Source organism: Dryobates pubescens, chromosome 3 (genome assembly GCF_014839835.1).
Source record: "Dryobates pubescens isolate bDryPub1 chromosome 3, bDryPub1.pri, whole genome shotgun sequence".
NCBI classification, from domain to species: Eukaryota; Metazoa; Chordata; class Aves; order Piciformes; family Picidae; genus Dryobates; species Dryobates pubescens.
In genome coordinates, this window is record NC_071614.1 from 37767652 (window position 1) to 37787864 (window position 20213).

Consider the following 20213-nt stretch of genomic DNA (forward strand, 5'->3'; position numbering starts at 1 on the left):
GGCAAGAATAAAATTGAGCTGTATAGTGCAAGTTATATGCCTATAGATAGAAAACAACCTATGTGACTTTCAACATTATTGCTCTATTTGTTAGGACCACAAATAGGTAACAGAAAAAAAAATTCCCATAGGAAGTGATTTCATCTGTGGCCCCATTTCAGGATTTTAGAATGATTATGTAAAAGCTAAACCAATTTTATCTTTATGATATATCAAACGCTCATGCATACAGCACACAACAGAAACCTCATTCTTACTCTGAGCCACAGTCTGAAAGCACTGGCAGGTGCTGCTCATCCCTTCTGAGCAGGCACCATGGGTGGCCAGTGTACATACAGGCCAAAAAAAACCCTCAGGCATTACAAAAAATCCTGTTTCCTCCCTCTAATTGTTAGTTGCATTTCCAGTTGTACTTCACCCAAAAATCCTCATTTATTTTTCATCTGCAAAATAGCTCATGAGAATTATCTAGAAGGTAAACTAAAACATATCTTAACATAACTATTAAAATTTATCTTCACTGATAATATGCTTCTCTACAAGAGTTGGCAACAGCAAAGTAAAAAAAATATACAAGGTCCAATAATTTCAGACAAAGCTTTTTGAGATGACAGAGAAAGCATCCACTGACATAAAAGCAGACAGAGTAGAATCTCAATTTATGTTAAATAAATCTAATCCCAGCCTATTAAGGAGAGAGACATCTGAAAAGGAGCATGTGATACACACAGTTCTATATGTCACAAAGCTTTGCAGAGAAGGAACCTGAATTCTGGATTCACACTGAGCTACGTCACCCTGAACTTTTATCAGATTATCCCACACACTGACATGCTGCACAAAGTTGGAGCTGCTGCTGCAATTATTAGCTGTCTTTGAAATACAGCAGCCCCTGCCCAAGTGGAAATATTGATTCCTTAGGGATGACTCTTCCCCATTGCACTGTATTGCTTTGGAGATAGATTATCCCATAGATACAGTTTCTCAGTAACTGTCATTAAACAAAACTGACCTAAATTCAGAGTCTTGACAACGTGGATTAGGACAAGGACAGGAAAGGCAGTTTTGCCAACAATAACCTCAGTGATATCACAGAACACAAATTAAACTGTCAATACTGCTGGCCAGAAATGTAACCCATTAGAAACTGATTTCACAACTTTCTGCTTCTTTCACATTCCCGGTTTCCTAGGTAGTACCTAGCAACAGGACCTCTACCTGTGGTAGTGTGCAAGCTAGACAGAAAGTGGTTTTCATCTAGGATGGAAATTCCCAAATTCCTGAAGAGTTACAGCTGAAAAAAACTAAAGATAAATCCCCTTTCATATTTAAATGGCTTCACTGAGGTGTAGGTTCTGTGTGAATCATAAGGAAAATGTCCTATAAGCAAGAATGCATATTATTTATATAAATCAATAAAAATGTGTATCCATGTACATAATAGAGCATAGTGCACAGGTAATAATGTCCTGTGTAAGGGATACATCAAAATTGAATACAACAAAACAATGTCTCCATAAACTTGTGCGCTGGGACGATCAGAACATGCAAAGAATACTTCTCCAAGAAGCCTCCCAGCATCCAATTACCAACACCCAAATCATTTAAAAACTTAGAATGCGTAATAACAAGCACCACACAAAGGTGTGTTTACAGGAAATCAAACAGCAAAAAAGCCACAAACACAGAAGACAATGACACGGTGTCTTCATAGATCCTGCCCTTGCACCCTCTGAAACCCAGACTATACCAGCGGTCACACATCTGCCAGCATACAGAAGGCAAGGGGCACCGACTGGTTACTTTATAGAATCAGCTCCATAGTCCAACGTACATAATACTCTTCCACAAAACTCTGTGCTCTGACCACCCAAAAGTTCAGCTGTGCATGCTTTCCCTCTGCTTCCCATGGGAATGCATGCTGGCTAGAGAACAACATCATCGAAAGGTCCTTCAGCTACAGCCCTTAGCAGACAACACTTGGATTACGTATGCTTAGTGGAAGCATCATACGCCCTGAGAGAAAACAACTCACTCCTCTGTCCTCTCAATTCAGACTCCAAATTTGTCCAGGCATTTGAGACACTGGTCCAGGCTTCATTTGTTTTTTCCCTACAGAGCACCATGGGCATAAACACTTGAAACTGCTACAGCACACCATGAAGGTTTGATGACATGGTCCACACAACGTTGCCTTAGAAAACATGTATTTGGAGATTTGGTCTGTAAGGATCAATTGCTCCTCAAGTTTCTTCCCCTCACAGAATCATAGAATTCTTAGGGTTGGAAGGAACCTCAAGAATCATGTAGTTCCAATCCCCCTGCCATGCGCAGGGACACCTCACACTAGATCAGATTGCTCAGAGCCATATCCAGCCTGGCCTTAAAAACCTCCAGGCATGAGCCTTCCACCACCTCCCTGGGCAACCTATTCCAGGGTCTCACCACCCTCATGGTGAAAAATTTCTTCCTAACATCCAACCTGAACCTACACATTTCTATTTTTGTTCCACTCCTCCTAGTCCTATCATTACCTGACAGCCTAAAAAGTCCCTCCAGCTTTCTTGTAGGCCCCCTTAAGACACTGGAAGGCCATGATAAGGTCTCCTCAGAGCCTTCTCTTCTCCAGACGGAACAGCCCCAACTCTCTCAGCTTGTTCTCATAGGAGAGGTGCTCCAGTCCTCTGATCATCCTTGTGGCCCTTCTCTGGACACACTCCAGTGCATCCAGATCCTTCTTGTAACAGGGGCTCCAGAACTGGACACAGTACTCCAGGTGGGGTCTCACCAGAGCAGAGTAGAGGGGGAGAATCACCTCCCTTGACCTGCTGGCTACGCTCCTCCTGATGCAGCCCAGGATGTGATTGGCTTTCTGGGCTTCAAGTGCACACTGATGGCTCATGTTGAGCTTCTCATCCACCAGCATCCCCAGGTCCTTTTCTTCAGGGCTGCTCTCAAGCCAGTCACTGCCTAGCCTATATCGGTCCTTGGGATTGCCCCAACCCACATGCAGGACTTTGCATTTGGTTTTGTTGAACCTCATGAGGTTGTCATGGGCCCACCTCTCCTGCCTGTCAAGATCCCTCTGGATGGATCCCTTCACTCCAGCATGTCTGCTGCACCACACAGTGTGGTGTCATTAGCAAACTTGCTGAGGGTGCATTCAATGCCACTGTCCATGTCACCAACAAAGATGTTAAATAAGACTGGTCCCAGGACTGATCCCTGAGGGACTCCACTTGTCACTGGCCTCCGCTTGGACATGGGTCCATTGACAGCCACCCTTTGGGTGCAGCCATCAAGCCAGTTCTTTATGCACTGAATGGTCCATCCATCAAACCCATCCTGCACCAGTATGGAGACCAGGATGTTGTGCAGGACAGTGTCAAAGGCTTTGCTCAGGTCCAGGTAAATGATGTCAGTTGCTCAGCCTTCATCTATTAATGTTGTGACCTTGTCACTGAAGGCCACCAGGTTTGTCAGGCAGGATTTGCCCTTGGTGAAGCCCTGTTGATTATACCCATGATTTTGCAACACTAGCAAGTAAGATCCAGACACAAGACAGGGCAGATGACAGGAGATCGTGTTTCAGCAAAATGTCACTGGCATCAAGTCTTAAGGTGATATGGGGAAAGGGATTGTTGGGGAGGTAGAAACACTTCTGTTACAAGAAAATTGTCTTTAAATCTCAAACCATTTCCATTACCTTCCGGTGGTGGGGGAGGGAATCCCTCTGTGTCCATCCTAGCGTATCCACTGTGCCTTTAGCAGACTGAGAAACCCTGCAAAAATGATGGTTTGAAGGTTAATGATTTCCAAGTATCAAGACAACTTTTCAGTTTGGCCAAGTTCATATCTATTAGCTAACCCCACTACGGAAGAGATGAAATGTGCCTGGCCCCTTGCTTCAAAACACAGCTAGTCCAAATTTCTATACACACAGCCCTCAGTGTTGGAGCCAATTCTTTTAATGGTCTCAATAAGCCAGCTGAAGAAAGAAGTTTTCATACTGTTTCATACTCTGTAGCTCCCACTGTGACAATCACAAGCAGATTACTAAATCACGCCATTTCAATGTCTGTTTGGAGTGTATGTTCTGTTTCAAAACCTTCACGAAGGAGAGAGAGAAAAACTCCAGAAAGCTCATCAGTTTTGCTGTTGTTTTTCTCCATTTGGCCATCAGAAATCACAAGTTTAAACTTCACACTGTATACACAGCTTTTTTAGCCTTTTTTTTTTTTTTTTTGCAATCTTAAAAACTGTGTTTGAGCCCTTGGATCTCTACCTCCCCTGAGAGGAGTGAGGTACCAGCAAGCAGCCTCCTGAGCATCTTCTCTTTCCTCAAATATTGTCAACCTAATATTTTTAGGAAAAAAAAAGAATGAACCTACTATACATTCCCTTACTTTGTTCCTGAATAGACACAGGGAGAGAGAAAAGCCCAGAACTCATGAGAGAAATTTTCCATCCTTCCCATAACAGTACCTATTAGTGATATTCCAGTAGCATTTGGAAGGAAAAATTAGACCTGTTGTGCTAAGCAAAACACACACTGCCCCAAACCCATTTTTTGACCCTAACTCAAAAGACAGCATGTCACAAAGGTTTCAGAACAGGGCTGAGGAGGAAAAGTTTCCAAAAACCACACCACTCTTTAGTAGCCTACACATGTTCATCTCAAGAAGTTACCACTTCTGCTGGCAACAGCACACAAAAACAGGTCGAGTCCTTGGAAAGTCTTCACATTCGAAGCATTAAAAGAGTAAGTTGCAGGAGAATGACATTCAATGTACAGTGAAGAAATAATAAACTAGATGAATCAAGATACAGAGATCAGATCAGCTGTCACCTACAGAAGAGGTGGCAAAGAATGGAAGAACATGCCTCAAAAAAAGGATCCAACCTTAGCAGGTCCAAACTAATTTATCCTCTGGCATCAAGTATGCAAAGACAAAACTTCAGGACAGACATGTCAGGAATGATAACTCTGGTAGCACAAGATCCTCATATGATAAGACAATTCATAACAGCTTCCATTTTCTAAGCATACAAGATTCCCTTTTAAATTGTCTTGAGCTTCATTAATCCTTAACCAAGTCCTAAACAAAAAACAAGTAGCCTGCCAAAGCTCAGAAAAGATTCATCCACATATACAACGTCTGTAACAGAAAAATATTCCATTGCATGCTTTTACTCTCAGTATCCCTTACAAAGATTTACAATGATTCTCTCTGTGGTTCATATCTGCAGAGCTCAAAGGCATGTTCCTGCTCACAAATGTCTGGAATGCATCTTGCCACACCAAAAATGAGGGAAAAATATGGTTTGAAGAAAAGGCTATTTTTCTTTTTTTTTTTTTTTAAGCTGAATCATCACTGGAACGTAGATCTTCAAGTGTGAAATAGGCAGTAACTGACAAACCTCTGAAAGCTAGTCTCAGCACCTCTTCCAAATACATCTTCAAGGGAGTGACAAAAAGGCCTTTAGAATACTACTTCATTATTATTGAAATATACAATTCAAGTTTTTAAATACCTATGGAAGTTAACTTCAACAATGATATTTAAAATCAGTTTCTTCCTCACAAGCAAATACTACCAACACACAGAGCTGAGCTATGGAAGTTTTCAGCTTGTTTTCCATTTTGATCTAGCTCACAGTGACATGCTTTAAATGACACAAGAATTGTGTTGACGAAGGACACAGACCCAGTGTTATAGAGTCCTAGGCACTGACCTGCTTGGTCCCATCTGAACAGTGCAGTTATTCACAAGAAGAAAGATATGCTTGCTCACTTAAAAATGCCGTAGGGGTTGATTTATACATTGCATTAATTCATCTTGAAGTTCCACATATTTTTTTCTACTTTTCTGATGCTGCAATATTACCACTGCCTCAGACACAGCTTGTGTATGGTACATTCCAGCAATACCCTCCACAAAAATAATTGCCATTTTGTGCAGCATGCAGCAGAACCACATTTCAAAGAGTTTCTCGTTCTTCTACTGAGAGGCAGGAGAACTAACTCAAACTAAAGATGTTTAAATCAAAATTAAGCCAGGTGATTTGATTTGACTAGCAGCATATGGCACAGTTTGTGTTTGTAGCTCAAGTGGTTTCCCCACTGATTCTGCAGCTAACGAGTTACATACCACATAGCTACACAGGTGCATTCAAATATCACCATGGAAATCACAGCTCAACTTAAGCTGAAAAGGACCTATGAATTTTCTCTCATACACTCTGGACAGGTGTCTTCAAAACTAACCAGGCTGCTCAAAGCCTTTTCCACCCAAGTTCTGAAACCCCCCCAAAGCTGGACGTTTCACCACTTCCCCAGGCAGCCTCCTCCTGTGTTTAACCAGCTGTTCCAGGAAGTTTTTCCCTTGCAGTCTGCCCAGGCCAAAAATATGGCCTCTGTTTCTTATGTTCTCAACTGGTCTTTTTGTGTCAAACTGTTAGAAGAAACAGGTAACTCTTACTCATATTTACAGACTGGAAGATAAAAGGCAGCTTTCCAATTTTGTAAGTTCCCAATTTAACTCTACAGTTGTAACAGGGCAGTCATTCAACAAACTCAGAGTGCTAACACCTGTATAACAGAGGCTGGTGGTCTGGCATCCATGAGACTGAAATTGTGAGTCTACAACAAATGGCAGTTTTAGCAAAGAAAGGCATCTTTATTCTTGTTCAGACACCACCGAAGAAAGCTGACATTCCTCTCTGTTGCTGAGTTTCCCCTCTTGTTACCTCTGCTAACTTTTGTTTCTTCCAAGACTAAGCTTCTCAGATAGAGCTGCACATCAGTTTTCTCTAATTGTGAGATGAGTAACATCCCACCAGCTCTCAGGTACAGAACTACAAACACTGATCAATATCTGCATTTCCACTTCATCAAAACTGTTGTACAGAAGTCATTACTTGGACAAAAGCCAGTGGGCAACAGGAACAGGATTGATTGAGTCTATGATGCAAACTGTCAAAACTATGAGGCAGCACAGAGGTCACACAAGTTTTCCAGCTCTATTACCCTAAGAACGATACATGCAGCATACCTTCTCTTTAAGAAGAAATGAGCATTGTAACTGCATCAACATCAGGATTATTCACTGCAGAAAGAATGAGCCAGTGACTATTTTTTAATAGAAAACAGAAAAGATTAAATGAGAAGACTGATTTCCAAGAAACTGTGACTCATGAAGAAAGCCTAGTGCAGACAAGCTGCAAAATAACTTATCTGAGAATGCCTGAAAGACTAAAAATTAAGGAAAAAACCACAACAATACCAAGAAAAAAAACAACAACTAACAAAACCTGTGAAGATAAAGAACCACAAATGTCTAAAATCTTCTTGTGTCCATGTCACTTAATATTGCTGTGTAAGGCCCAATTAATTGAGTCTTCTTCCACCTGTAACTACAGAACTCTCACTGGGAAATAAATCTTGCTGAAATTTGACATACAGACTCTTTTGGAGTGCAGAGAAGCAAGGAGAGAAAAACAAATATGCAGAACACAATGCAAACAAGGCCAGATCCACATTTTTCAGACTGCATGCAGAATTCACTTTTCCAGAGGCTACTTCACCTCTTTTTCTGCCACCCTTTCTCACATAAAGCTGCATTCTGCTCAAAGCTGGAGAACAACATGGCAGCAAGTGTGAACAAGAAGCAAGGAATTACAAGAACTGAAGATTGGTTTTTGGGATCCTTCTTTTTAAAGGATTTCTTGACCTTGATCATATTGCTGCCCAGCATTATCATCTGAAGTACAGTAAAGGAAGAAGAAAGCAAAGACTGCATTTGCAGGTTTGTCTGAGGGCTCCTTCCCAAAATGTTAGCAAAAGCCACTATGGATTTTGTAATATTTACATTCTTCCCCTCCACAGATAATCATTGCAGGACAAAATACAGAATCACTCATTCACAGAACCATTCAGCTTGGCAGGTGCTTTAAGAGATCATCTGCTGTCCAAAGACAGGTCAGTTACCAGATGAGAACAAGCTGCTTTATCTACTTAGATCCTGAAAATCTCCAAAAACAGACTCCAAAATCAACCTTGAAACCTGTTCTCCTGCTTACTTGTCAGAGAAAAGCATTGTCCCTCTAGCTAGATAGAACCACCCTTACTTCAGTTTTTGACTATTGCCTGTTGTTCTGTTCTTAATCTGCTGGCAGGGGGATACAGGCTGCTGTTAGGCTTTCAGGAAGCATCTCTTCTCCATGCTGAAGTCCAGCTCCCTCAGCCTCTCCTTCAGGGCAGTGCTGCAACTCCTTGTGCTGAACTTGCTCCAGTCTATCCACATCTTTCCTGTACTGAAGCAGGGTGGGGTGCGGATGCAAAGCTGGATGCAATATTCCAGGTGTGGTCTGAGAAGTGCTGAGTGAAGGGGAATCTTTTCCCTCAGAGGACCAGTCCCTCCCACATGCACAACCTTGCCCTTGTTGGTGTTGAATTTCACTAAGTTCTTGCCAGTCTCCTTCTCCAAGCTGCCCAGGTCAGGTTTTGACAGCCTTGACCTCAAGTGCATCCGCTGCTCACCTCTTCCCTCAGTTTGGTGCTACCTGGAAACTTCATGGGCAAGTATGCACGACTTCCAAGTCATATGTAACATTAGGAAGGACACCTCCTGTGACAGACAGCTGGGGCACTCCACTACTTACTAGCCCCCCATGTAAGTTATAATCAACTAGCCACCTCTAAACTAAACCATCCCACCATTTTTTTCATCTATCTAGTAGTACACGCATCCAGATCATAATGATATTCTGCAAAGGCCATTGCTAAACTCAACATGAACACATGATTTTATGAAGCTCAGTAGCACCACATTTAAATTACAGATGGCAAAGCCGAGACCTGCAAGTACTTAAGCAATGAGAAAGTATGGGGGGAAAATTATGAAACAAAGGAAGAAACAGGTTCCCAAACATGTGTAGTGCATCTGACTTTTACTGAATAAGCCTTTTCTCCTGCTTTTTGTGCTGGCAACCTAAAAGAGGGGCATCACCCTGCGTTTTGGAGACCATCCTGGAGGTTGAGTGTACCACAACAAACCATAAGCATTGAAAAAATTAAAAGTTAATGCTGGCATCACACACTTCAAGTTAGGATTGATTTTTTTGCTGCTGTCATCTTATTTACCCTTTTAATCTTAATCCAAATTAATCCATGTCAGAATTGGGCTATTAATTGAAACATTCCCAACATTCTCATTCTAAGTCAAAGAAGATCTTCATGTGCTATATAACCCTTCAGTTGTGATACAGACCTAGGTATGGTTTAGCTGCATACATATTATAACAATATACATGTAATCTGAACCCCTGTGCAGAGATTTTATTAATTTTTACTTAAAAAAAAGGCACCAACTAGACCCTTACTCTAGTAATTCTGATCAGCCTCACATGTAAAATATGGTATTTTTGTCACAAGAAAAATGTGCCCTCAAGAAACCTATTTTCATTCCCCAGCAAATCAAGTTCCTGGCTTCCAAAAAACCCAAAACAACCCAGAAAGGCACTAATTATTAATTATTAATGCAGGGAATAAAGTTTGCCCTCTCTCCCCCTCCCCCCCATTGTACTTTATCAACATAGCCACTGCAAAAGCAGAAGTCCTGGTCAAAATTCCATTGAATTAATGAGTCCTCATTTTACAAGGCATAGGTTGTCTTTCAAGATATGATGACAACTGATGAAAATTTCTATCAGATGTTCTTTCCAATGATCCAAGCTAAATAATACAATGAATTGAACATTCAGTTCATTTTGCTTTCTGGAAACCCAGTCTTGATAGAGACATTATTCCCCACACATTTTCAGTTCTTTGGATGCTACTGCCCTTGCAAAAACAACCATACTGTTTCTGATCTTTAACAGAAGTACCCAACCAAACAAATTTTACCTGTTGAATAAGAATATAAAACTAGAGTCTTATTCCTATGTTTCCAGAATAACTATCTGGAGTAATATATGGAAATAGATTTCTAATTGTAAATTAGAGCCATAATGCATGTGCTGGAAAAGTAACACAATTTTCACTTATCTTCTTTGTAGAACACCAAAATATGATTCAAACAAGTCAGAGATCAGGTAATGTAGACATTAAATCATCAATTAAAGTAAAAAAGAAGAAGAAGAATAGCACCTCCACAAAACAGACCTCATCTTCCAAAAATGTATCAAGAAAGACAGTTCCAACAATATACATTGTGGAAGTGTACATTCTGCACCGAGCCCTAACATCAATGGGCTTCACTTTTTACTTCATTTGCAAATGACTGAGCAGACCTTTCTTCTTCACCTTCTACAGATCAAAAGTGAAGCTTTTAAGACTCAAATTAGTCTATGGTTTACAACAGCAATACATATTATGTATAAAGTTCTGAAAGAACAGTAAGGATGAGACACTGAATGCTTTAAAATAGTGAAAAACAAAGTCTAGAGCCATAAGCTGAAGACTCACTGTGATACTAGCATGAAATCTAAATACTGCTATCTACTTCCCAATAACTTACAATCCCATTTTGCAGAAGAGGCAATAATACCTATCTCCTTTCTTGGAATTTCTGTGAAGCATATATTGTCTCTCTAAGGAGAAATCCCATGCATATGATTTCTGAAATCTTTCTGAAAGCATTTTAAGGAAAGAAGAATGAATGTTTGACCTTGAGCCTGGATCCTAATAGTTCACATTCATGCTTCAGTCCCAAGTAGTAAGTATTGCATAGTACTGTAAGTCACTGAAACAGATTTTCCCAAGATAATGCCCTTATTCAGCACCATGTAAGCAGAGCAAGTTCTTTTGCTCTGGTTAACTACTTCACCCACACATCTGACATTAAGCTTCAGGCTTCCTGACTGAGCAGTGAACATGTAGGACATGAATCAATGCTGTGCAGTTATGCATCACTTCCCATAGTCTTGCTGATTCAGGCAATTCAGAACAAAATACGAATGAGGTCTTTGGAACCAAAAACATAAGTTTGAAAACATATTTTAAAATCCTGTTTATCAATCCTTGTCACCACTCCCTCAAAAACAAGTTGTACTTTTACACATCCCTGGTTTCAAAATGACCTTAAGTATTCTGGTGTGAGTAAAACTCAGATTCTTTACTGTAAGAAATTGTCCAAGTGACTTAAACTTTTGAAGATGCCAATAATAAAGCAGTTTCCTTCCACAGATAAGTGACAGAGTCCCAAGATTCCGCTGTGTGCAAGCTGCATATGACATTATGAGACATTGACATTACCAAGAAAGATGTACAAACAAAAGTATTAAGACATAGTTGTATAAGTCCATAATGAAATTCTGTTTTATCTAGCCATGCACCTCCCTTCCTTATTATAAAGTGCATGTCCCCCTCATAACATATCTGCAGTCTCCCCAAGTAATTCTTGTGCTTCAATTTGTGAATTGCATCCAGGCTTGGAGTTTTTCCACTCTGTGAACCACTTCTAGCTTCAGAAATGAATTTACCAATACCAATTTTCCACTGATAGAAGTAATAACCAGAAAGACTTTGTATGAATATGCATTGAAGTGGGAAAAGACCTGTAACGAATGCTGATTTCAACAAAAGAAGGTCTTGGAAATTAAAATATCATTATGTGTTGGAGAATACATACATTAAAATTAAAGATTAATTCACACCACAATCAATGAAGCCTTTTTTATTGCTACATTGTAAGACACAAAGTATTCCAAAAGTAAAACAAACTCAACAATTGTATTCACAGCATTTAATTTAACATTGTAACTTCAAAGACATTTTCTCTAAGGGACAACCGCTACAATAGATATTCCAGAAGAAACATCCAAGGATAACATGGAAATGCATGTGCAGCTCAAAAAGCCATCAGGAAGCTGAAGATAGACAGTTTCCAAAATGTCTTTAAATTTAGAAGCCATAAGACAATTTCACATGCGATCTTTCTACAGTTCTAAACTAAACCTGTGAAATGGAAAGACGTAACTAAAGCAAAATGTAAAACAGAAGTCACTTGACAGGAGCGGAAAGAAAATTACTAACCCACACGTAAAGATGAAGAAAACAAGTACTACACTCTGGTTTTTCTCCATTGCACACAAAACTGAGAGCAGTGCAGTATTACAGATGCATGAATAGACTGACTGCAACTCTGCGCAACGTATAAATTGTAATCTGAAAGTCTGAATCAAAACTGTTCCTCCTGGAGTGCAGAATATATTTCCTGTCTTCCTCAGAAGTAGACTGAAGTTTATGAAGTTTCTACAACAGGTTCTAAAAATAATTTCTTCTTTATATAGAAGCAGTTAATAGACTTCCTGTTTTACAAACAACTAATGCACCATTCCCAGTTGCATTAAATTCCAAGTTTGACAATAGCTTTTCAGGGTTTAGCCATGCTTGTTGTCTTACTTCAAATATAATATATGCAAGGACTCCCAAACAGCTCAGAACCAGTTGAAAAATTCCTCTGCTGCTGAAATGTCTTTATATCAAATCTATTAATGCTAAGACTAAATACCCTAGATTGTAAAAGAAATGGAAAACAAAAGACAATCCTGCCCACAAGCAGTAAGTAGTAGTGTCCTCACAAAAAGAAAAAAATATATTAAAAAAAGCCTGTACAAGATATTATGTGTATAAACTGATAATCAGAAATCACAGAATGGTAAGGATTTGGAATGAACCTCTGGAGATAAGTCCAACCCACCGGCCAGAGCAAGTTCACCTCTAGCAAGTCGTTCAGGTGGATTCTGAATGACTCCAGAAATGGAGACTGCACCACACCTCTGGGTAGCCCATTCTAGTACTCCACTATTCTCAAAGTAAAGAAGTTCCTCCTCATGTTTGGGCAGAACTTTCTATCTTCAGGTTTGTGCATCATTACCTCTTGTCTTGTCACTGAGTACCACTGAAAGAAGACTGACCACATCTTCCTGACACCTACCCTTAAAATATTTATAAGCAAACAGAAAAACAAAGGAAAAGCTCTGTTAAAAAGAGCAACTTAAATGGACTTAAAGACATGAAAAAAAAAAATCACCTCCAAAAACCATTTTTTTAAAAACTGTTATGTCTAATATTAAAGATTCAGCTTACTCAAAACTAAGGCTGTATCATACTTAATACTATACATACTGCTATACAGCTACTAGGTTTAGGATAACCAGACCTTGTTATATTCAATATGTAACTAAAGTGTTAAGACTGGTGCGAGTCAGCACACTTCCACTAAAGTTATTGGGCTAGAATTTAACAAACAACCCAAGATGCTGAGGTACTTAGACCCTTGTTTCCAATCAAAATAAAAATCAGAATCTAAGTACTATCTGTGCAATACTGGGGGTTTTACAAGTTAATCTCAATATACATTCAAGATTTTTTCATAGTGTTTACTCCAGGAAAGGATTGTCACGGTCTACTGATGTGCAAAACCATGTCCTGTCCACTGAGAGTTAACCATAGCTCCTGGTCAGAAGGGAGCTCTTGGGCACAGAGCAAGGCAACCATCTCTTGAATGCTTTGGTATGCTCACCACTGACCTGCCAAAGCGAACAGCACAAGACTTGCAGATTCAGTCTTGAGTGCTCAGAGCTGCAATATCACCACTGTAACTCCTCTCCACATCCTTTGTGTGTAACCTCCCACAGCCCAAATCACTGGGATCCTGCCGGACTCCAGCACCTAACAGGAGCTGACAGACAGTACATTCCTCAAGTATCTATCTGCCACCATGGTCTCTTCTCCCAGCACCTGTGGATATCAGCTCTGAAAGGCCCACAGACTGGACACCCAGTACCCGTCCCTTCAAAAGATACCTGTTGCCACTCATGTAGGTTACATCTCACCTATAATACCACAGGTAGGCTAAGAAATCCATAAATAATATTATAAAATCCTTGAAATATCACTGTAAAACCTTCATAAATATCGGATTACAAGGTAGTTTCTAAAGAACTACTGTTCATAACTGTGTAACAGTAGTTATATGTAGTTGCTAGTAGTAACTAGTTCATGGGCTACTAGGTCCAAGGGGATAAAAAAGAAAAAAAAAAAAAAAAAAAGATTAAACAAAGCAAGTCAGACAGATTACCAAGATCAAACAGATCACCCAAGTGAAAAGAATGAAGAAAACAGATCAACAGCCAGAACCCCTTCCTGCATAATGGGCTTGCAGTTGTAGGCACCCAATGTGTCCCACATTCAGACAATAAATCAGTGTCTCCTGAGCACCAAGAGAACATATGCAAAATTTAATACTTCATTTCAGATTGCCCACTGGGGTTAAGCAGAGTAAAGGCCTTGAAAAAAACATCATTACAATAGTAACAGTCACAATCTAACATACACTGGTATTTCCTCACTGTATGTATTGAGGATGAGACAGTTTTTAAATTGTCAATCTTAGCTTTTGATTCATGCAAAAAACCCAACCCCAAACAAACAAAATACAGTCTATATATTTTTTTATGTTAACAGTTACATTGCACAAATGAAGAAAATACTTTCTACAATGCAATTAAATAACTTCAAATCTGCTAGCCATGATTTTGGTAGTTTGGAGGAGAGGGGAGAAGGAATAAATAATTATTTAAATGAAAGAGCACATCATTTAGGTTGGATAAAACCTTTTTTCTTTTCTTTTCTTTTTTTCCCGATAATAGAAGCATTACCTAAAGGCCTTTAAAATAAACCATTGCTAAGGGAAAAATATTAACAGCTGTCTTTCCAAGCACCGGGTATTGCCTATCGATAGAGGTCACACACTTGCCCAGGCGAATGACTGGCCAGTTTTTAAAGCTGTTCTTGCTTTGCTCTGTAAAAGAACAAGGCATCCTTCAAAAGCAGCTACACAGCCTGGGAACAACACAAACCACTACATAACTCCTCCAATAGTTAAAGCGTAAATTACAAAGAAACCCATGTCAATTTTAAAATCTCCTTTGGGAAAAAAAAAATACAGAAGCGGACAACTGTTATTGTGCTGGAATATTTTTCCCTTGTTTCAAGATACCCAGTGTAACTGCAGGTGCCAACTACAACTCGGCTGCTGAACACAGTTTTTAAGGAGGGGAAAGGAATGAGTTCCTGTAGGAGTTTAGGTTTTCAACAGCCTGGTCCGTACCTGATGGCAAGGAACGAAGTTGGAAGCCGGAGCCGGGCAACCCCCGGTGCCGGAGGACATGGAGAAGAGGCGCATAAGTGAGCAAAGACCCCAGCAAAAACCACGGGGAAAGAAACGTCACCAAAGGTCAAGAGCTAAAAGTTTTAAAAAGCTTTATGAACGCTTCCTTGCGCCCTCACTTCAGTGCCCCGCCAAGCCGCCGTACGCTGGCAAACCCTATTTAACAATACACTTTAAAAAATAAGGGGGTCCCTCTTCTCCATCGAGTCGGGCAGAGGTTCCCAGCCGCAGGCTCCCCGCAGCACCAGAGAAGCACCCTCGCCGCCCCGGGAAGCGGAGGAATGTCCCTACACGAAACACACATAGCACAGCACCCCAAGATCAAAACTTTGCATGACTCGCCCCGAAGCGAGACCCCGACGCTTCCCGCCGGCTACAGCCGCCCGCGGCCCCGCTAAACCCGAAGGGAATACCCACCTTATCCTCCACCGCAGAGCTCTAAGGCCGCTGCCCGGGCCCTCTCCGCTCTGCCGGGTCTTTGGCGGCTGCCCAGCTCCCCCGGACACGTCACTGCCCCCACCCCGACCCGGGGGCTGCTGCCACCACCGCCGACAGCAGCTCCTGAGGCCCGGCGAGGAGCCGCCTGTCCGCGCCCCGCCCGCTGCCGGGCTTTTCGGGCGACGCCCGTCGCCATTGGACAGCGCCAAGCCCCATCGCCTCCTAGTTGGTGCAGCAGCCCGTCGGTCTCGGCGGGGCGGAGCGGGGCGGGAGGCGGCAGCGAGAAGCCGAGTCGTGTCGTGTCGTGTCCCCCTCCGACCCCTGCCGCATTCTTGCTGCCGCATGTGACGGAGCCGCCGGGGCGGTAGTGGGGCCCTTACCCACTCCTGGGGACAGCTTCGGGCGGTGGGCAGCTCCGGAGAGCGGCAAGAGGCCTGGGGGGCAGAGGGCTGCGGGGGCTGTCACTGTAACACAGCTGCCCGGTGCAGGAGAGCGGGGAGCCCGCCCATCCCGCGGCTGGGTAGCACAGGCCTGAGCGACTTGTTTTTGCTCACAGTCTCATTCTCACGAGTAGCCCATGAGCATGCTGGGATGTGCAGTAGGCTATTTTGGAATTTAATCTCATTTTTCACCCGAAACTCTAGCAGTTTTCACATTTAAAGGTTTTCTAAAGATGCTGTCACCTCATCCTGTAGAATCCTGTCTCTTTTCTCATCCTTCTCTGACTTTCCTCACAGCAAGCACAGAATCACAGAATGGTAGAGGTTGGACGTGACCTCTGAAGACCCAAGCTGCCTGCTAGAGCAGGATCACTCAGGATAAATCACACAGAAACGTGTCCAGGCAGGTTCTGAATGCCTCCAGAGAAGGAGACTCCACAACCTCTCTGCACAGCCTGTTCCAGTGCTCTGCCACCCTCAAAACAGTAATTTTTTCCATCACTGCAGACCTGCACAGACACAGGCAGCCACACAGATGGTCAAAGCCTGTGTAATGCAAGCACATTGTGCTTATCCTGGTAGTGGTATCAGCCACTTGAACGTTCACATCAGTACAATTTGGGACTGAATCGAAGAATCACAGAATTATAGGGGTTGCAAGGAACCTCTGGAGATCAGAGCAGGTTCCTGCCTGAGAGCATCCAGGTAAGTTTTGAATTACTTCAGAGACAGAGACTCCACCACCTCTCAGGACAGTCTGTTCCAGTGCTTCACCACCCTCAGTGAAGAAGTTCCTCCTCATGTTTACATGGAGCTTCCTATCTTCAGCCTTGTGCCTGTTACCTCTTGTACCATCACCACTGAAAAAAGACTGGCCCTATCCTCCTGACACCCACTCTTTTAAGTATTTATAAGCACTGATCCCCTATCAGTCTTGTCTAGGCTAAAAAGCCCCAAGATCCTCAGCTTTTCATGCCCCTTTCCATAAAATGGAAAAAAGCCCCACCTTTACAAGATGCTATTGTATCCATGAAAAAATAAATGAAAATGAAATAATAATAATAAATAAATGAAAAAAATAACTGCTCTTGAATACATTTTAAGTCCTTAAATACATCTAATATTGCTAAATATAATTTAAAATCTTTGGACCAATTTTAAGCAGGACTAGATGTTGTCCAAAGATCCATGTCATTGGATCCTTGCTTATTTAAGTACATTCATGCTACTGCCAGGAACAGAATACACTCAGCTATACTAAATTAATTATAAGTACAGTACATCTTAATGTGACAGCCGAGTTTTACAATACTGTGATGTTTTACTAGCACAAAACTTCTTTCATGAATGCCTTCAAAACTCTCGTCTTATGAGGAATCTTTGCAAGTCAAATTCAGACCAGGTATAAATTTTCCTGAATTTTAATATTCCTCAGCACTAGAGTCCTTGTTGTACATCAACTCCTTGTTCCCTAGTGTACAGCTGATGCCACAGTTTACTGTGGTGGGTTGACCTTGGCCCCTGCCCAGCTGTTCTCTCACTCCTCTCCTCAACAGGACAGATGGAAAGCTTGAGTCAAAACAGAGATAGAGCAATCACTTACCAACTACTGTAATGGGCCAAACAGACTTGACTTGGGGAAATTTCATTTATCACTAATTAAAATTAGAGTAGGATGGTGAGACAAAGACAAAAGTAAAAATAGTTATCCTTCTCCCCACTTCTTTCTAGGCTTGACTTTGCTCCTTCATTCCTGACTCCTTTGCCTCCTCCCCCCATCCCTCCCTGAGCGACATGGTGGGGTGGGGAATGGGAATTGTGGTCTGTCCATAACAGCTACTCTTTCTTCCTCACATTTCTCCTGAACTCCAGTGTGGGTGCCTCTCACAGGCTGTAGTCCTTCAGGATAAACCTGCCATTCCTCAGCCTCCTCCACAGGCTGCAGGGGAATCTCTGCAGTAGTTCCTGGAGCACCTCCTTCCTCCTCTCACCTTGGCACTCACAGGGTTCTCTCACCTTTTTCTCCCTCACACTCTGCTGTGTGTTTTTTTGCCCTTCCTTAAACACATTTTCTGTGAGGCACCACTACCTTGGCTGCTGGGTTCACCTCTGCCCTGCAATGGGTTGGTTTGAGCTGGCCGTGCCACAAAGGCCACCCCTGCAGCCCTTGCCCGACAGCTCCTGCATGCCTGTACCCTGTACAGGTGTTAATTCTATGAATTAACACAACATTCCTGCTTTTGGTTATTTCACCACGCCCTGATGGCTCTGCTTTGTTCCGAAGTGGAGGAAGGGAAAAATTTGAATTAATTCTCTGTCACAAGAGGACCACAAAGCACTGAAATCATGAATGTGCGAAAGACAAATGCAACCTTCAGCTGAAGCAGAGCTATTTCCAGTGGCAGAATGGAAATACTAGTACAATACAATGTATGGAGAAGATTTTATATGAAACACATGTACAACTCTAAGCTGCCAACATTAAAGGAAAAGGCAATCAAGTGGGAAAAGTGGTGGGTAAAAGGTATTAGGATGGCTAAGAAAATAACACACTGTAAGCTGCTGCAGCCTTGAGTGATAAATTACTTGTGAGCTTTGATGTCCTAAAAAAAGTTCTCAGACTTATTCTCATCCAGGGTCAATATGTTGCTGAGGGGGAAAAAAAAAGAAAAGGAAAAGAAAGAAAAAAAAAAAAAAAAAGAAAAGAAAAAGAAAAGAAAAAAAAGTGGAAGTTAAAGCATCACACAATCTACATGTTCAATGTCCAGCTGCAACCTGCTCAGCACTGCATAACTTAACAACCAGTCTGTTACCTCATTCCACAGCCTCCTTTCGTTTCCTATGACTCCTAAGCAAGGCTACTGCTGCTTTTCAGGGTAATTTTCTTCCTGTACATATAACCCACAAGACAAGATGGCCAAGCTCTCGTCAGATGTCCTGTATCTACTCTATACAAACCACTTCTCTGCACTTTTGTAGCTTGCCTGCATGACTTTGCTTTACAAGGTATCATAGTTACCATGCTGATTTACTCTGAAGTTCCTAACAGCAGAACTGCATGATCCACAAATGTAGAAAAGTCAACCCTCTACCTTCTGCAAAATTAGTCCTTTTTCTGGTACAAGTTTGCCCCTTGCTCAGTGCAAGCCCCATGTTTAAACTCCAGTGAGCACGCCTTTGGTGTCAAAATGCAGCACACACATGGTTAAAGTGCTTTTGGCAGCAGAAGTAGGAAAGCAGGAGGACGACCTAGATAGTAATAGCAATATAAAAAGCTGAGTGAGTACCTGGGAGCTGCCACAATCAATTAACAGTACTAAAACAAGGGACACCCTCACAAGTCCTTACAGTGAATGCCAGAGAACATAGTGAGGAAAAGCATCAGTTTATATAGCCCTCTGATCTGAACCAAGCATTCAAAGGAGCAGAGGCAGCTGAAAAGAGAATCATATGAGAAAGTAAGTATTTCAGCCCAGAAGTAATGCATGCTTCATCTGATAAAGCTAGTACTAAACTTCCACCCTCTCAGCTCAGGTTATATCCTTAGGGACTCAGAAGTGACCCTAGTTGACTCATCACTACACACACAGCCATCAGCTTGTTGCTTTTCTGTGCACACAGGGGCAGGCCCCACTCCTTTCCTTTCAAGGTAGAGCTGTGTGCCTGCTGAACACCTTTTACATTCTTGCACATTTGCTGCATTACCTCTGTCATTACACCTTGCTGAGCACTGCTTTACTTATGGAAAACAAGAAGACACAACATACTGCAAGAACACTTGTTTCTGCTCTTTGACACCACCACTAGCAGCATACACGAATTAGTCAATCACATCCAGAGCATGCAACATCTCTTCCAACACTGGAAATTCATCTGGGGGCTAACAACTAGAGCAACAGGCATAATTTACTGAACTAATGACTATCACTATTTTGTTGTTCCAAATTATCAAATGTCAGTGCCATGACACAAAATCAAATGATTGCAATTGCTGAGCACGTGTCAACCTGAGCGTGCTTGAATATTTTTCTGGTAAAGTAAGAACTACTAAGTCAAATATATTTACCTATTAATAAGTAAATTGAAAAAAATAACAGCAAAACATTAAATTTTAAAAATGCTTCATTATACAAATACTGTTATGCATTTTATATCT